The sequence below is a fragment of the Sarcophilus harrisii genome, chromosome X (assembly GCF_902635505.1).
Source record: "Sarcophilus harrisii chromosome X, mSarHar1.11, whole genome shotgun sequence".
Taxonomy (NCBI): domain Eukaryota; kingdom Metazoa; phylum Chordata; class Mammalia; order Dasyuromorphia; family Dasyuridae; genus Sarcophilus; species Sarcophilus harrisii.
Window position 1 is genome coordinate 7,644,129 of NC_045432.1, and position 19,725 is coordinate 7,663,853.

Here is a 19,725-nt window from a genome sequence, read left to right on the forward strand (position 1 = left end):
TCTAATCATTACATCACTAGGAAACCATTATTTGTTGTAGGATTAAATCAATGCTAAATTAGATTTAACCACTGTCTCCCCAATTCCATCTAGTACCTTGTTTCAAGTTCTGGCCCATAACATCTCCTAGTAGGATCAGATCATTTCTACTGTCTTAGTACCTTGTAAGAATCATAACAGATTATAACCTCTCAGGTCTCATCCACTTTTAGTCTTAGGAAGGACTGTTTTCTCTACTCTACCTTAACGTTCCTTAGTGCTGAGATTGAGAGCATGGTAAATTGGGGATGGGTGGCTAATTGGAGGGTAGACTTAGCAGAGTGTGAGACCAGTGAAAATTCTAAAGCCCGGGAGACATTATATAAAAGACGCATCTTTAGGTCCTTTCTTAGGCAGTGACCTGTTAGTATGTACAATATTTTGCTCACTAGTTCTGCTCACTTCATATGCATCAGTTCATAGAAATCTTCCCAGGTTTTTCTGAAAGCATCCTGCTCGTTATTTCTTATAGCACTCCATCACAACCATATAGCATAACTTGTTCAGCCATTCTCCCATTAATGAACGTCCTCTCGATTTTCTATTCTTTGCTACCACAAAAACAACTGCTAAAAATATTTATGTATATATTAAGTCCTTGGGAATCGGTCTCAAGGCACGTCTATAAGAGGTTTTCCTTGCAGGACTCAAAGGTTTAAGTTGCTCATGTGATATCAGACATGAGAGATAGATACCCTCTATTGTCATTGGCCTCATTCCAGGACAGAACAATGTGTATTCCCCTTTAGAAAATTAGACTTCCCCAGTGTTGGAGAAGATCTCCCAGAGTTTAAGTACCCATCCACCTTGTTTGTCTTTGGAGATCCTTAACATGTTGTCATATTTTGGAACGGGTGGAAAGATTGTTGCTAATAGAGGCTTCTCAATCTGGAATCCTGATACCAGTCCTCCCACACCCCTGGCTGGAGACTCTGCTTAGTAGTTCCCTAAAAGAACAACATCAACATGCCACAGGCCTATGAGGCTGGTGGCAACAGTGTGGTTGCCCCTACTCCAAAAAGGGTATGAAGGCGATCTGGTGGGAGCAGTCTGTTCTATATGCAGAAGAAATAACTGAATCCTGACACTATCTTAGCTTAGCTTAGCTTAGAATATTACTGTATTCTAGATTAGATCACTGAGATGTTTTAAGGGTTTGGAGGTCTTCATTTCCAGTGGTCTTGTGATCAAAAGGACTGTCTACACCCAGAGAGAGGATTGTGGGAACTGATTGTGGTTCACAATGTAGCATTCTCATTCTTCTTTGATGTTTGCTTGCATTTTATTTTCTTCATCATTTTCTTTTCTGGTTTGATTTGATTTTTGATAATTGTATGAATATGTATGCATATATATTTCTACCGTGTTTAATATATATTGGACTACTTGCCATCTAAGGGAGGGGAGTGAGAGAAGGGGAGGAAAAAATTGGAACACAAGGTTTTGCAAGGGCTAATGTTGCAGAATTATCTATGCATATGTTGTGAAAAAAAGTTTGGAGGTTTTGCACCAGCTCTCAGAAGTTGCGGTCATAGTCTCCAATGGATTCTGTCCCAGGCTAGAATATCTTTTGATTGGTAAATTCAGAAGAAAACAGATCATCAAATGACAGACTGCATTGGTAGATGCCTAGGTCTCCCATATTTGGGTGCTTCCTTAGCAAAACCCCCAAGGCCGGAGGTCAAGAAAACCAACGCATGCTTCTTCATGTTCATGACAAAGCTTGAAAGATGCCAGGCCTGGCCACAGAACTTCTCCAGGAAGTTCCCTGCCATACTGTAGCTTGCTAGGGAAGTTGTGGGACTAAAGATGCTTCACAAAGGCCCAGCTGGGCCCAGAGCCAAGTGTCTCTCTGTGCGGATTGACTACCCTGCCCTGAAGTACTTTCATTCTTGGTGGCAGCATGGCTTAGCTCCTCGTAGAGTCTGGCATTCTGCCTGCTGTTTATGGAAGACACTTGCCTCAGTTGCCAGTTTCTTGGTATCTGTTAGTCTTCTTCAAAAGTGTCGTATCCCACTCCAGGTTGTACTGGGGCTGCATGGAGTCCTGTGGAGTCACATGTTCAACACAAGGCTTGAAATGAATTTGGCAGCAGTTTGGTAGTAAAGACCAACAAAAGGACAGACTTTGATTCTCCACATCTTTGTATTACAGATACCCGGTGACAGTTTTGTTGTCCATGGCTGCACTGCCAATGACTACTATCCAGAGAGTGTCTTGATAGCTCTTCCATAGGCTGGGCAGAATGAACTAATCACTTTTCAATTTTAAATAGAAATGACATCATTTCTGCCCTTCTAAAATAAAATTTTAAAAACCACTTATCTCCTATTTCTCTTGATTGTGCTTATTGTCTTACCCTAGTGACTTTGCTCCATCTGACCACATCTTGCATCATCAATTTCCTCATGAGATTTGCATGCTGGAGGAAGATTTTCAATCATTAGCCAGATGCCTGTTTCCAAAAGCTCCTGCTCTCACTTGGTGACTAGCTTTCCTGAGCTAAATGCTGACATGCTATTTGATATTTTTCAGTTTTGCCTGATTTGCCTGACTCCGGCTGATTTGAAGGCAGAATATTTTCAAAAGGCATAACAACAGTATCATATAAGATGATTCTTATCATCAAGAATTACTAAGGCCATTCCAAGTGACTCAACTAACCCTGAACAGTCAAATTCCCCTAAATTTTACCCATTTCTGCCACTCTGATGGTCTTTGCTAGTCTAGTGAATATGGTGATCCCTCCTCAAGCTAAGGATCATAGTGGCAGTAATGGGAGTGTTTCTTTTTGGTGTTACGTGTTGACAGTACTTGTCTCTAGACAAATCTCCTAGCTCCATTCAAAATGATATAATCTAAGCTCTGCAAACAAAATATCAGCCTGTCAAACTGGGTAAAGGATTGTTTAAAAAAAAAAAAAAAGAGGCTGAAGCCATAGAGGTGACAGAATGCACCTTGCCCTGATCAGATTTCTAATCCATGTTTGTGATAGGGTCTAAGCACCTGCTTGTGCAAGAAGAGATCCGTATTTAAGTTTCCACATTCTTAGTTCTACTCATACCATTGCCTTGGACACCAGTAGCATGGAGAGTCTTGACAGCTCTTTGGTAGCCTGGGCAGAAGAAAGGAAAGAACTAATCCCTAGGCGGCAGAGAGCTTCCTTCAGAACACGCAGACCACCTGTGGATCTACTTGGAAGACAAGGAGATGCTTCTTCTCCAAGGGAGTGCAGCTCCTTCTTTTCAGAAAAAAAGCCTTAGGAGTGAAGTGTTCAAAGGGAAGAGAAGACAGACCATTGGACATTTTTTTTTCCATTTAAACCTCTTGGCTTAGGTGTAGCATATGGTGCATGTGCATATGTATATCAGATTTAATGTCACATGCTAATTAGGTGGAAAACCATTCATTGGACTTAGACTTCTTGATGCGCACAAATGTTATCAATGAAAGTGTGCAAACAATGCCTTTCTTTAAGAATAGACTGATGGGTTGCATCTTTAGACAGACTTCAAGACGATGAGAGAAATCCAGGATTAAGTTTAGCAAGGCATGACTGGTGATACAACAAGAGGCCAAGAGATCCGAGATAAGGGATAATGTAGTTGAGCTGCTTCACCAAGGGAATCAGAAAGGTGAGGGTAAGGAGAATGTAGCAAGTGCAGGGGTGATGGCCTGGAAAAGAAGTAAGGAGTTCGGGGTTTGGGAATCACAGGACTGACAAAGAACAGGCTATGAGTTGTAAGGTAGAGGGAAAGAAAACAGGATAAAAGATCATGAGAAATGAATTTTAGAGTTCAACATGTAAGGGGAACACCGAGTAACAAAGATCAAAGGTGTTGCTATGGAGAATGGTGAGAAATAGGGTGAGAAATGAGTATATGGATGAACTGGGGAGGTTACAGTGTTTACACAACAGAACATCAACATATGTATGGTAAAGTTCCCTAGTATGAGGGCAGGATTTGGGGAAGAGAACTACTGTGAATCAAGTACTGAACTCATTGGGGAAGGAAGGAGAATGTTGTGGAGGCCATTGAATGATGATTTCTAAATCTTGGTTAAGTGATGCATTAAATTAAATAACCTCAAAGGTGGAGGGGTTATTAAATGATTGTAGTAGAGGGAATGTCTAGAATTAGTAGTGAGGAGCAAAGAGTATTCTAAATTTTTGACCATGATCAATTATTTGAGGCAGGGGTCCTCAAACTTTTTAACTAGGGGGCCAGTTCCCTGTCCCTCAGACTGTTGGAGGGCTGGACTATAGTAAAAACAAAAACTTTGTTCTGCGGGCCTTTAAATAAAGAAATTTCATAGCCCTGGGTAAGGGAGTTTATCCTCAGCTGCCGCATCTGGCCACGGGCCGTAGTTTCAGGACCCCTGAGAGGCATATCAGAGAAATTCTAGTAGTACTAGAAAGGGTATTCAGGGAAGCTATGTTGTCAAGAGAGAGAGCTGGCTTTCAGGACAGTCAGAATGTGGAGGGAATGGAAAAGGTGTAGCAAGTTTAGCAGGAATAGTGGTGGTGGTAGAAAAAATAAAGGGAATGAAAGTAAGGGCAATTGGAGACTGGGAACAGAATTGGTATATTTGCCTGGTTTATTCTTCATTGTTCAGCAGACTCTTAATTTCCTCATGCTTTTCCAATCCCAGTATCTGTATTCTAAAGAAGCCAGGTTAGGCAAGTGTTTATGAAATCCAACCTCATGAGGTCCCAGTTTTTCGGTGGGAAGGGGCAAAAGAGATAGCCCAACTAGAGACTGTGAGCTAGCAATGTCCAGGGCAGGGGGCCTCAGACTTTTAAAATAGGGGTCCAGATCACTGTCCCTCAGACTGTCAGAGGGCTGGACTATATTAAAACAAAAACTTTGTTTTGTGGGCCTTTAAATAAAAAAAAACTTCATAGCCCTGGGTGAGGGGGATAATCGTCCTCAGCTGCTGCATCTGGCCTGCGGGCTGTAGTTTGAGGACCCCTGGTCCAGGGAATGAATGATAATTGTTTATTGAATAAAGACTAATGTCTGATGACTTCAAGGCTAAAAAAAGTTAGAGATTCTGGTCCAAACTCATGACTCTTTTGGTACCTGTGGAAGTGTGTTTAAAATCTCATTTATAGCAAAATAGAAAATTTTTAGAAATAACACGTAGGGTGATGGATTAAGGGTGATAACAGAATAACTTGTCTTGTTCATATCGATGCCTCTCTACCTGCCTGGAACTTCTTGGCAGCTAGGACCCATTGAGAATGGATTAAGATATTAATGGAAAGAAGGAGGTCCCTTTGTTTCCCTCTTGAAGTGAGGGGAACAGTCCAGAAGAAATGGGATATTAACATGGTTGTTCGATCTTGGGACATTAACCTAAGCACTATTTTAAGAGCCTTCTTCCTAGTTGAAGAAGACTATAAATATTACCTAAAATTTTTTGGGAAAGAAAGGCATGTTAGAAATCACAAGCATCTCCTTGTCTTCCAAGTAGATCCACAGGTGGTCTGCGTGGTGTTCTCTTCTTTAAAATATAATGTGATGGTTCTCTCTCTGGGAGTAGGTTTCTTGGGGAGGTTTTCTGGAGGCAGCCTTAGTTTCAGTTAAAAGTAATAATCACCTCAAATACAGCCAGGTATTAAAAGTTCAGATCTTTTATTGCTTCCTCCAAAATAGCCCGGTTAGTTTTCTTGGTGGCCTCTCTGCTTGGTTCCAAGAGCTCCCTCCGAATGTCTCCAAATCCAAAGGTTTGTCCTTCAGCCTCCAGCCAGCACAAGGTGGAAAAGAAGTCTTGTCTCCTTGCCTGGGGCTGGGCAGCTTTCTGGAGAGCCTTTCAGACCAGCCTTGGTCTCAGTTGGGGAAGTATAGGAGGCCAGCCACCCCGGTGGTGTGAGAAGGAGTGAATGAATCTGACTCCACCTCCGAGAGTGGGCTTGTGGGCTTCTTCCCAGAGTCCTCCTGTGTCTGTCCCAGAGTGTCTCTGTATCTGTCCCAGAGTGTCTCTGTATCTGTCCCAGAGTGTCTCTGTATCTGTCCCAGAGTGCTCCTCTCCAACTCCTGGCAATGTTCCGAACTGACTAACTGACTGAAGCTCCAAGAGCTTCTTATATATGCTCTCTTAAAGGTTGATTCCTCCTCTGAGGGAGGGATTAAGGAAGGTGTGAATTCACAAAGTTACAAAGTTAACTTTGTGAATCTCCCATACTTGTGATGAGCTCTCTAAAGGTGTGAACACGAGCATTGTTTCTATCAGTTCCACTTAGTACCTTGTTTCAAGTTCTGGCCCATAACATCTCCTTGTAGGATCAGATCAATCATACTGAATCATGCTAAATTAGATAATTATTGTCTCTATCAACTCTAATGACTTAACAGCTTGTAAGGATTCTAACAGGGGAGGGTCAGCCAGATGGCACAGTGGATAGACTACCAGCCTTGCAGCCAGGAGGACCCGAGTTCAATCTGGCCTCAGAAATTTAAGGTTTCCTAGCTATATGACCCTGGGCATGTCACTTGACCCCAATTACCTGAGCAAAAAAAAAAAAAATCACAGGGGACTGTCAGTTTGGATTTTTCTCTCACTTTAAGGTAGAAATGGCTTGGACGTATATGAACATTAGTGTATTATATTGCTTTTGGCAGACCTGACTTATTTCTGTGCAGAATACAGTATTGATGTTAATCTTTTTCTTTGACATTCCTTTTATGGATTCTTTAACTCAGCACTCCTAAGGCCAGGAGGATTCTGAGAACCCATTTCCATATCCTACTATTCTATTGGATATAGGGATTTGAGCCTGACAAGGGAAGTGATTATGAAAGACGCCCCCCTCTCCCCCAAGTTGATAAACAGCAGAGAAAACTAAGGGAGTTAATGATTTGGATTATAAGATAGGTTATAAAAGAGATTCAGAAATCCCATTTAGGGAGAACCATTTCTAGATGCACCAAATGTCTAGAAGGATTGGTCTTCAGAACTTTGATCCTAGCTTTCCCTTACTCCTTATGATAAGGAAGCTTGTATTGGTTGTCTTCCCACTTCCTATTCCTACCCAAACTAGGGCAACAGTGATGTCATTTGAGATATTTGATGGCTATGGGGACCACATATCTTATTCTATTCATAGCATGTTTCTTTATACTCAAGAACATAGACTGTCCAGTCAATCTGGATGCCTGTAATCCTTTCCTGGTTGCTTTTAGAATCTCCAGCTCTTCTTCAGAGAATGCGTATGCAAAGGCAATGGATAGCCAGGAAATATTGGTCTCCGTTCCAACCATTCTCCTTTTTTCTCCCACTGTAACCCTTCACTGGCCCATCTTATCAGATCTCCATTATGTGTTGTCTCTTCCTATTGGGGCAGGGGTGAAGAACCTTTTTTCTGCTAAAAGGCTTTTGGATATTTATAACATCATTCAAGGGTGATACAAAATTATTAACTTATAGAACTCAAACAATGGGAGGTTGTTATACCTAGCTTTCAGTTCATTATTGCCTGCGGCTGATTATGCAAATGATTTTGATTGATTATACAAATTTCTCCCCTGGTCTTATACCTGTACCTGTGGGCTGGAACTTCCCCACCCTGCATTAGAGGGAAGCTCCTTGAAGATAGGGACTATTTTGTTCAAATTAAATGACATTACTGCCTTTAACAAGTAAAACTCGAGACTTGTTTCTTGCAATGACATGAGCTCTAGCTTAGTCTTCATCTCACCAATCAGGCCTTTCTGGCACAGAATGGCAAACACTATATTCTACCAATCTGGTCCTAGTAGTTATGAAGATCCATGATACAGGCTAAGGTCCCCGTCCATGTTGTAAAAACAAGGGAGAGGTTTCGGTTGGAATGCCCATATAGTCATCAGTACAAGGAAACAAAAGCTGGAGACTCTCTTGGAAATGAAGCATCTAGCAGCATTGGTGGTAGCTGATGATTTTGCCTATTGACTTTGGACATCAAACTACACAGACTAACTAGATTAAAAGCAAGAATGGAACTCTGAGAAGGGCCAAAACAAGGAGCAAGAGGATTTTAGGAGGCAAGATGGCAGAGGACAGGCAGCAACCCAGCTGAACTCTCCCAATATTCCCCTATTTACAATAATACTTTAAATCAAATTTTGAAATGGCATCCAACAAAAGGCCGGAATGAGACATTTTCTAGCTAAAGGCAACTTAGTAGGTTGGCAGAAGAGGTTTGTGATACTGGAGTAAGAGTCAGACTAGAGCTCGATAGCAGCACCAGTCCCTGGTGCTAGGAAATAGCCATGGCAGTAGCAACAGCAGCAGCTTTGGGAGCTCTCAGCTCAGAGATAGTAAGGGACTTAGTCATATGATCAGAAAGAGATTAAGGGGACCCTTTTCTGGCACTGGGTGCAAGGCCTGGCACTGTTTGGCAACTCTATCGTCCATATACAGCTCTACATCATTGTTTCAGGGTGGACAGGAGTGCTTGTGGTTAGTCTGAAGGGAGCAGGTGCCCTGGTCCGTGGTCCAAGGGAAAGAGAAGTGCAAGTGCTTAGGAATTCAGGAGAGCAGGGGCCCCAGTCATAGTTGAGAGTCATAGCAGGGGAGCAGAGCCCTTTCTGGCCATGGACCAGAATGCAGACCAGGAGAGCAATGACATACCTCACCCCTTGAAAGCACTGAAAACTTGGAGCATGAATTAAATCTGAAAACTGCAGCATGAAAAAGCCTGAAGCTTGGAGCAGTACCTTCCTACCCCAAGGTGAACAGAGTCCAACTTTAACATAAAACTCAAAGAAAAATTCTGGGGAAATGAGCAAACAACAACAACCACAGCAACAAAAAGAACTTGATCATAAAATAGCTACCACAGTGTCAGGGAAGATCTATATATAAACTTAGAAGGCAACATTTTGAAAACAGCAAAAATCAAAGTCTCAAAGAAAACTTCTAATTGAACCTAGACCCAACAAAAATTTTTGGAATCATGAAAAAAATAAGATTAATAGAAGAAAGATTGGTAAAAGAAAGGAGTCATACAAGAAAATTATGAAAAGAAAATTAACAGTTTGATAAAAGTCACCAAGATACTGAAGAAAGTAATTCCTTAAAAAATAGAATAAGTCAAATGGAAAAAGAGGTACAAAAGCTCATAGAGGAAAATAATTCCTTAAAAATTAGAATTGGGAAAGTGGAAGCTAATGATGCCATGAAATATCAAAAACAAAAAAATAAAGTCCAAATAATGAAAGAATAGGAAAAAAGTGGAACATGATCTGAAATTAAGAAGAGGTAATTAAGAATTACTGGATTACCTGAAAGTCATGATCAAAAAAGAGTCTAGATATCATATTTCAAGACATTATAAAGGAAAACTTTCCAATATTTTAGATCTAAAGACAAAAATTGAAAGAGTCCATCAATCACTTCCTGAAGAGATTCCCCCAAATGAAAACTCCCAGGAAATATTATAGACACATTCTAGAGTTCCAAGGTCCAGAAAAAATATTGCAGCTGGGAGAAACAATTCAAATACCATGGATCTATTGTCAGGATCACAAAAAATTTAGAAGCTTCCACATAATGGAATTGGAGGAATATATTATTCTAGGAGACAAATGAGCTAGGATTATAACCAAGAATGACCTATCTAGCAAAATTGAATATAATCTTTTTTTTTTTCCAATTTAAGATTCATTGAAGATTTTTTATAGCTTTTTATTTACAAGATATATGCATAGGTAATTTTTCAGCATTGACAGTTGAAAATCCTTTTGTTCCAATTTTTCCCCTCCTTCCTCCCATCCCTTCCCCAAGATGGCAGGTTGAGCAATACGTGTTAAATATGTTAAAGTATAAGTTAAATGCAATAGATGTATACATGTCCAAACAATTAATTTGCTGTATAAAAAGAGTCAAACTTTGAAATAGGTACTATTAGCCTGTGAAGGAAATCAAAAATGCAGGCGAACAAAAACAGAGGGATTGAGAATTCTATGTAGTGGTTCATAGTCATCTCCCAGAATTCTTTCCCTGGGCATAGCTGGTTCAGTTCATTACTGCTTTAGTGGAACTGATTTGGTTCATCCATTGTTGAAGGAGGCCAGGACCATCAGAATTGATCATCATAGAGTATTGTTGTTGAAGTATATAATGATCTCCTGGTCCTGCTCATTTCACTCAGCATCAGTTCGTGTAAGTCTCTCCAGGCCTTTCTGAAATCATCCTGCTGGTCATTTCTTACCGAACAATAATATTCCATAACATTCATATACCACAATTTATTCAGCCATTCTCCAATTGATGGGCATCCACTTAGTTTCCAGTTTCTGGCCACTACAAACAGGGCTGCCACAAACATTTTGGCACATGCAGGTCCCTTTCCCTTCTTTAAGATCTCTTTGGGGTATAAGCCCAGTAGTAACACTGCTGGGTCAAAGGGTATGCACAGTTTGATAACTTTTTGAGCATAGTTCCAAATCGCTCTCCAGAATGACTGGATGTATTTACAATTCCACCAACAATGTATCAGTGTCCCAGTTTTCCCACATCCCCTCCAACATTCTGCATTATCTTTCCCTGTTATTCTAGCCAATCTGACAGGTGTGTAGTGGTATCTCAGGGTTGTCTTAATTTGCAGTTCTCTGATTAATAATGACTTGGAGCATCTTTTCATATGGTTAGAAATAGTTTCCATTTCTTCATCTGAGAATTGTCTGTTCATATCCTTTGACCATTTGTCAATTGGAGAATGGCTTGATTTCTTATAAATTAGAGTCAAAATTGAGTATAATCTTTAGAGGAAAATGGATATTTAATGAAATAGAAGACTTTCAAACATTCCTGATGAAAAGACCAGAGATGAATAGAAAATTGAAAACCATAAGACTCAACAGTAATTATAAAGGACTCAATAAAGTTAAACTATTTACAAACCTATATGGTGTTGGAGTACACGGGAGCCACCAGCTTGGCTGCTGGAGATCCCACCCAGACCTGCAGAATGGATCTCCTCTTGTGAGAGGACGATACAAGGAGACTGAGAGGCAATTGCTGTTCTCTGACCTCTCTGACTGAAAGGCCGTTGCGTTGTCTGACCTCCCTCCTCTTCCTTCTGCCTCCAGTTTATCTCATTCCCAGTCTGCAACACCTGTGTCAGCAAAGGCTGCCTTGCCACTCCTTCAGATATTATGATCCACAGCTGTGGAGGCTCTCGGAGAATTGACCTGTCCCTTAATAATATGGGAAGATGATACATGAAACTCCTAAGGGTTAACATTATTAGGGCAGTTTGGAGTCGACATAGACAGAGAGTATGAGTGTGAATTGATTATGTAAGAAAGAGCTCTTCTCTCCTCTCCCCCCCAAGTCCTAAATGAAGAGAAATGAGAAAAAGGGATGCACTGGGAGAAGGGTGAAGGGAGAGAGAGAATGGGGAAACTTTTCTCATATAAAAGAGCTCGATAAAAGCTTTTACAATAGAGGGGGCAAATAAGGAAGCTACAGGTAGTCCTTGAATTTCACTTTCATTAGAAATGGTTCAAACAGGAAAGAACACACACACACACACACTCTCAATTTGGTATAGAAACCTATCTTACCCAATAAGGAAATAGGCAGAGAAGGGAATGAGTTATGGGGGGAGGGAAATAATAAAAAGGAGAGTGGAGGGCAAATAAGAGGGAGGCAGTAATCAAAAATAAAATCAACTTTTGAGGAGGGACAGGATAAAAAGAGAGAGAAGAAGAAATATAAGAAAATAGGGTGAAGGGAACTACACAGTAGTTATAACTGTAAATATGAATGGAACGAGCTCCCCCATAAAACAGAAGTGGATAGCTGAAACAAGAATCCAACAATATGTGGTTTATAAGAGATACACTTGAAACAGAAACACACATATATAAGATAAAGGGCTGGAGCAGAATCTGTCATGCTTCAGCTGAAGTCAAAAAGGCAAGGATAGGAGAGAGGATTCTAGGAAGAGGTCAGAAAATTCTAAGCTCTCCAGATTTCTCCCACAAACAAATCAAATTGTGCCTCAGGGGGAACATAGAGTGATTAAAAACAAATAGGACTTGGGGCAGAACAGGTCTTCCTGGGACAATTGGAGAAGATCTGAAGATACCAGGATGAGGTAGTAACGGTCCCAGCCACAGAAACTTTCACTTCCCAGTTTGGGGAGTTGGGTGCTCTGTCTGGGAAGATTAAGGGAACCTCTGCTGATATAAAATGCCAGGCCCAGTTGTGCTGCTGAGAAGCAGCCCTGGGCAAGAAGGAACCATCATAGGCTGGGTGAGTGCCTAAGAAATGGGGCAGGAATGACCCAACCATAGAAAGTTACTTAGGGAATACAGAAAACTGGGGTTCATCTTCAGAGGAGGATGTGGAAGTTAAAAAAAAATAAAAAACTTTCTCTTACCCCAAAGAGTAACATTTAATAGTTATCTGTCCCCCCAAAGAATTCACCCAAAAACTCAAAAAAAGAATTTAAAAATCAAATGAGAGAGATTTAGGAAAAATGAACAACAACAACAAAAAAGAACAATCCAAGAAAAACAAGAGGATTATGAAAAGAAAGTGAACCAACCAGAAGAGGAGATCCAGAGTCTTAGAGAAGAAAATGACTTTTTGAAAATTAGAATTGGGCAAAAGGAAGCCAGTGAAGTTATGAGACCAAGAAATAATAAAACAAAATATAAAGAATGAAAATATAGAGACATGGGAGACATCTCTTAAGAAAAACAACAGATGTGGAGAACAGATCAAGAAGAGAAAAGATAACACTCGTTGGATTATCTACAAGCTATGACCAAAAAAAGAATCTTGATATAATAATACAAGAAATAATTAAAGAAAATTGTCCTGAAGTAGTAGGCATAAAAAATCCACCTATTACCATCTGAAAGAGATCCTATGAAAAAAACCCTACAGAACATCATTGCTAAATTTTGAAATCCCCAGATCAAAGAGAAAATTTTAGAAATAACAAGAACAGCAATGACAAAATCAATTCAAATATGCTGGATCTACAATTAGAATCACACAAGACCTATCAGTGGCTATAATAGAAACCTGCAACTGTTGGAATCCTACATATTGAAGATCAAAAAACTAGGATTGCATCTGAAAATACTATGGCCAGCAAAATTAAATGTATTCCTGAATGAAAAAAAATGGACATCAACAAATTGCCAGACTTTCAGGATTTTGTTAGAGATAACCAGAGAAACTGCATTTTTAAAATTAAAGCTTTTTATTTACAAAACATATGCATGGGTAATTTTTCAACATTGATCCTTGCAAAACTTTCTGTTCCAAAATTTCCCCTCCACCCCCTATCCCCTTCCCTAGGTGTCAGATAGTCCAATACATGTTAAATATATTAAAATATATGTTTAATATATGTGTACATATTTATAGTTATCTTGCTGCACAAGAAAAATCAGATGTAGAAAGAAAAAAAAACCTGAGAAGGAAAACAAAATACAAGCAAACATCAACAGAAACCATGAAAATGCTATTACATTTTGTTTTAGAAGTACCATAGAAATAATTTTACAGCAAGTTTCTCTGATAAAGGCTTCATTTCTCAAATATAGAGGGAACTGAGCCAAATTTAAAGAAATAAGAACTATTCCCCAATTGATAAATGGGATCAAAGGTAGTTTTCAGAAGAAATCAAAGCTATCTGTAGTCACCTAAAAATGTTCTAAATCACACATATCAGAAATGACAAATATTGGAGGGGATGAGGGGAAACAGGTACACTGATACACTGTTGGTTGGTATAGTTGTAGACTGGTCTGGCCATTCTGGGGAATAATTTTGGAATATGTCAAAGGGTCATACAACTGTACACACCTTTTGACTTAGCAATACAATACCACTACTAGAGATATACTTCAAAGAAATCCTAGAGTAAGGAAAAGAACCTTTATACACAAAAATATTTATTATAGCTCTTTTTGTGATGGCAAAGAATTAGAAATTGAATGTACGCTCATCTATTAGAGCAGGGGTGCTCAAACTATGGCCCGTGGGCCAGATGCAGCAGCTGAGGACGTTTATCCCCCTCACCCAGGGCTAGGAAGTTGCTTTATTTAAAGGCCCACGAAACAAAGTTTTTGTTTTTACTATAGTCTGACCCTTCAACAGTCTGAGGGACAGTGAACTGGCCCCCTATTTAAAAAATTTGAGGACCCCTGCAGAGAATAGCTGAGCAATGTTGTGGCATATAATTGTGAGGGGATACTGTTTTTCTATAAAAAATGATGAAGGGACATAATTTCAAAAAAACATGGCAAGATTTTAATGAATTGACATAAAGTGAGCTGGGAAGAACCATCTCATTGTGTACAGTAACAGCAATGTTGGAATAATGATCAATTGTGAAAGACTCGGCTACTCTGATCCATACAGTGATCCATGACAATTCCAAAGGGCTCATGATGACAAAAATGCTATCCACCTCCAGAGAGAGAACTGATGAACTCTGACTGCAAATCAATGCATAATTTTTTCAACTTATTTTTCTTGTGATATAGCTAATATGTATATATGCTTTGCATAATTTCACATGTATGATTATTATCATATTACTTGCCTTAGTGAATGGGGAAGAAATGGGAGAGAGGAAGAGAATTTGAAACTTAAACTTTTAAAAAATAATTTAAAAAATAATAAAAATGTTTTAGGAAAAGTCATGCTAGTTGTCAGATGATAAACATCCATTAAGTCTCTATTTTGTGCCAAGTACTTTGTTAAGACCTAGGGATATAAAAAAAGAGAAAAGACAGTCCCTGAGCTCAAGGAATTCACAATCGAATGATGGAGACAACAAGCAAAAAATATACACACAAAGCACGCCACATACAGGATAAATAGGAAATACCAGAAGGAAGCTCTAGAATTTAAGAGTTTAGAAAGGCTTCCTGTAGATGAAAATTTTTTTGAAACTTGAAGGAAGCTAGAGAAGCCAGGAGACAGAGATGATGAAAGAGCGAGCCAGAGAAAATTCCTAGAGTGGGGATATAGAGGGTCTCCTTGGAGACCCTGGAACATGGATGTTCCTGGAACATCAAGGGTGTCACTGGATAAAATAATATGTGTTAAGGCATAAGGTGTAAGCTATAAGAAGAATGGAAAGATAGCAGAGGGGACTAGGGTATGAAAAGCTTTGAATGTCAAACAAAGAATTTTGTATTTGATCCTGGAGGTGAGAAGGAGCCACTGGAATTTATTGACTAGGGCATGTGGCATGGTCAGAGCTGCACTTTAGGAAAATCACCATGGTGACTGAATAGAGGATGGATTAGAGTAGGAAGAGACTAGAGACAGGTTGACCCTCCAGTGGTCTATTGCAATAGTCCAGGTGTAGGTGATATAGATCTGCACTAGGGGGTGGCAGAGTCAGAGGAAAGAAGTGGGTGTGTAAGAGATATTGCAAAGGTGAAATCGATAGGCCTTGGCAAAAAAAAAAAAAAAAAAAAAAAAAAAAAAAAAAAAAAGAGCATGGTGGGGTGAGAGAGAGTGCTAGTCATCCTGGAACATCCATAAAGCCATAGTGTACAGTTTTGATACCTAAATCAGGGAGAACAAAAACTCTAGCTGTATTTCCTTAAAGAATATTGTTTGTGAACATTTTAAATAAAATACCGATAAAGAGACTACAGCAATATATTGCAAAGATCATAGACGATGACCAAGTGAGATTTATAGCAGAAATGCAGGGCTGGTTCAATATGAGGAAAACTATCAATATAATTGACCATATCAGGAACAACCATAAAAATCATATGATGATATCAATAGATATAGAAAAATAATCTGACAAAATATAACACTCATTCCTATTCAAAACACTAGAAAGCATAGGAATCAATGGAATCTTTCTTAAAGTGCCAACTAGCATATGTCTAAAACCAAGATCAAGAATTATGTGAAATGGAGATAAACTTGAAGCCTTCCCAATAAGATCAAGAGGGAATCATCCTAACACAATCAACTCACACCTATCTATGTAGACTTCTTCCAACTTCTTTAATAATGGCAACATTCTTAGGAGTTACATGTATCATCTTCCAGTATAGGAATATAAACAGTTTAACCTTATTCAATTCCCAATGAGTTCTCTTTCATGTTTACCTTTTTGTGTTTCTGTAAAGTCTTGTGTTTGAAAGTAACATTTTCTGTTCATTTTTTGTCTTTTCCTCAAGAATACTTGAAAGTTTTCTATTTAACTTCATGAAACATCCATTTTTCTCTTGTAAGATTATACTCAGTTTTGCTAGGTAGGTTATTCTTGGTTGTATTCTCTGCTCCTGTGACTTTTGGGATATCATATTCCTTTACTGTGGTTGACTCTTGTCCTTCATTCTTGAAGAAGACCAAATGACATTACTATGTTGGAGTCAAAGTATACAGGGTGCCCAACTGTGGCCAATCAGATCAACATGGGCTTGAAAGGCCCTACCATGGGTCAGGCACAAATGGTCCAACTGAACATTTGCAATGAAAATGTCTCTAAAGTTGTACATCTCATATTTCTTTTGACCTACTGCAATTCTGCTTGACAGAGTACAGTGCCTTCTTTGATATGGGCACACCGTGCTTAGCAGTCTTAGTCAGTCTCCCATGACATGCAATCAATTCCAAAGTTCTTCAGAGAGACCTAGAGAGTGTCCTTGTATTGCTTCTTCTTCTGACCTCCATGCCAGCACTGCCTTTGTGTGAGCTCTCCATAAAATAGTCTTTTAGGTAAACATGTGTTTGAACAACAATGACCAGCCCATCCGAGTCGCACTCTGTTTTGAATACTTGGCCATTCAGTTTGAGAAAGGACCTCCGTGCCACACGTACCTTTTCTTTCCAGACAGACAATTCAAATGGAAGCAGTTGTTTTCTGGCATGATGATGGTATACTGTTCAGGTTTCAAAGGCATATAACAATGAGATCACTGTAGACCTTCAGTCTGGTAGTCAGTCTGATACCTTTTCCCCTTCTACACTGTCCTTTGGAGTTTCCCAACTATTGAGCTTGCTCTAACAATGCATGTGTCAATGTCATCATCTCTAGAAAGCACCAAGATAAGTGAACTTCTCCATAGCATTCAAAATGTCTCCATTTGCTATAACTGATGATTCCACACGTGGATTCTGTGCTGTTGGCTGGTAGAGATCCTCTGTTTTCTTGGTATTAATTGTTAGGTCAAAATTAGCACAAGCAGCAGAGAATCGATCCATACTTTTATTGAGGTGTGAGAAATGAGGGTTGAGATCCCCTGACAGCAATGGGGTCCCAGGTGTCACAGGTTTTTGCAGAAGAATCACAATCCTGAAGTTAGGCAAGTTTTGTGGCGAAAATGGGTTTATTACACTGAGAAGAAGATATCTTCATCAGCAGGCAAAATCCTGTTAGGACTTTTTGCAAAGATTTGGGCTCATAGCCTTTGATTATATTGGGTTCTTTTGGCCAGGAGCTGAGGACTAATTTCCAGATGAATTTGAGGGATTAATTTTCAACTCAATAGAGCGGAGTGATTATGCCCCAGGCCAAGATCTCCAATTGAATTGAGTGAGGAGATTACTATCTGGGAGTTTTCCTTATAAATGAGGGTAGGGCCCCTCCCAGAGGTCAGGAGGGGTTTGAGATTTTAGGGTGTCTCTAACCCAGGACCACCCTTCCCCCAAAGATCAAAGGGGACACAGTTTACATCATTTTGTTGCATCTTAGCTTAAGAGTTTGCATTGAGTGCACAATCAAAAAATCAAAAAAAACATGCACCAACTCCTCCTCCACTTTAGCACTGGCTTGTAGCCTTTTCAAGTTGAAGGATATACAACCAGTGTGGTAACTGGTCTTGACACCATGTTTGCCCTCATCGAAGGTATCTGACAACATTGCTGAAAATATCATGGTAAAAAGCATGAGAGCAAGCACACAGCTTTGTTTCATTTCGTTGGTGAATGGCAAAGTGTGAGACATTGTCATCATTCAGAACCTGAGTTAGAATACCATCATGAAAGTGATATACGATAATGATGAACTTCTCTGAGCACCCAAATTTTGGCATTATTTCCCACAAGCCCTCACCACTGAAAGCACAAAGTCTTTGGTCAGATTGATCATATTATGTACAGACCTCTGTTCTGCTCCTGGCATTCCTCCTGCGGTTGTTGGGCAACCAACACCATGTCAACCATTCCTTGGTCCTTTTTGAAGCCACATTGGCTCGCAAGTAGACCACCATCTTGCAAATGAAGGAGCCATATTTGTTAATGATATGGACATGATCCTGGATAAGATGAGCTGAACACTTCCATAGTGTTCTCAAGAGAGAGTCGTCAATCAGTGCTGAAGCCATATACCTCAGGTTGAACTCAATTCCTCTCTAGCTGAACTTCCTACTGAAGAAGAGATTTCGACTGTCATTAAGCACCTGATATAGATGCGGATCCCATTTCAGCTGAAATTAACAAGACGATGTCCACTGCTCATGTAAAAGGTGACTGAAATTTTCTGGGTTGTAGAAGAGGGAGGTTATCTCCCCAGGAGTTCAAGGATGCCTCCACAGTCTATCTCTATAAAGATAAAGGAAACAGATTATCCTGTGTCAATTGGGGGAAGAGTCGGTTCTCTCTCTTAGTCATTTCTGGCAAGATTCTTGCTAGATTCCTCTTAGCAGGCTGATCCTTCACTATGATAACTGATCCTGACTGCGGCTCCATATTCGAATGATAGGCTGCTTGAAGTATTGATCTAGGAGGTTTGGAATTTGCTATAACATCCCTGGGAGTTTTTATTTTGGTATCTCTTTTAAAAGGTAATTGATGGATTCCTTCCATTTCTATTTTATCCTCTGGTTCTAAGATATCATGGCAGTTTTCCTTAACAATTTCTTGCCAAATGACGTCTAGACTCTTTTTAAAACCACGAATTTCAGGAAAATGAGGGAGGCAGAAAGGGGATTGTGATCCTGTGGAGGAACAGGGCCAGTCCATGGTTCAAGGACAGATGGGGAGTAGGGCGGTTGGATGGAAGACAGACATCTGAAGCCAACACTTGGGCAGGTGGGAGGTCTCAGGCCAAGGCCCTGATCCTGCAGCAGTATGCCTCCCCCTACCCAGTTCATTCTTCTAATTTAACTTAAAGGGTTTTTTTTTTGTTTTTTTTTTTTTTTTTTTTTTTTTGTGGTAGTGCAGATAGGGGGAGGGTAGGAAATGCAAAAGCTAGAGATAGGAGTGGAGAAACAACAGTACTACATAATAAAATTAGCTTAAGTGCTTTTGCTTTGGGGTTTTTTTTGGAATGTTGATTTCTTTCAGAATTCTTTACTTAAAGTTGATTTGCATAATGCAAATTTACATAAATTGAGAACTGTCAGTACTGGGTTATAGACTATGGTTTCAGGCATTCCCTAGGGGTATCATCTCCTGCTGATAAGGGGGAACTACTGTAATAAAACGATATGATTTTATCAATAAATGCTGGAAAAACTTTTGACAAAATCAAACACCCATTTCTGTGGGAAAAAAAAAAAAAAAAAAACTTTAGAAAGTTTTAGAAAGGGACCTTTCCTTTATGTAGTAAATGATATCTATCTAGATCCAGGAACAAATAGTATAAAATGGAGAAGAGTCTTTCTAATAAAAACAGAGAAAGAGAAAGGATGCTATTATGATCACTAGCATTTATCATCATGTTAGAAATATTAGCCATAGTAATAAAAC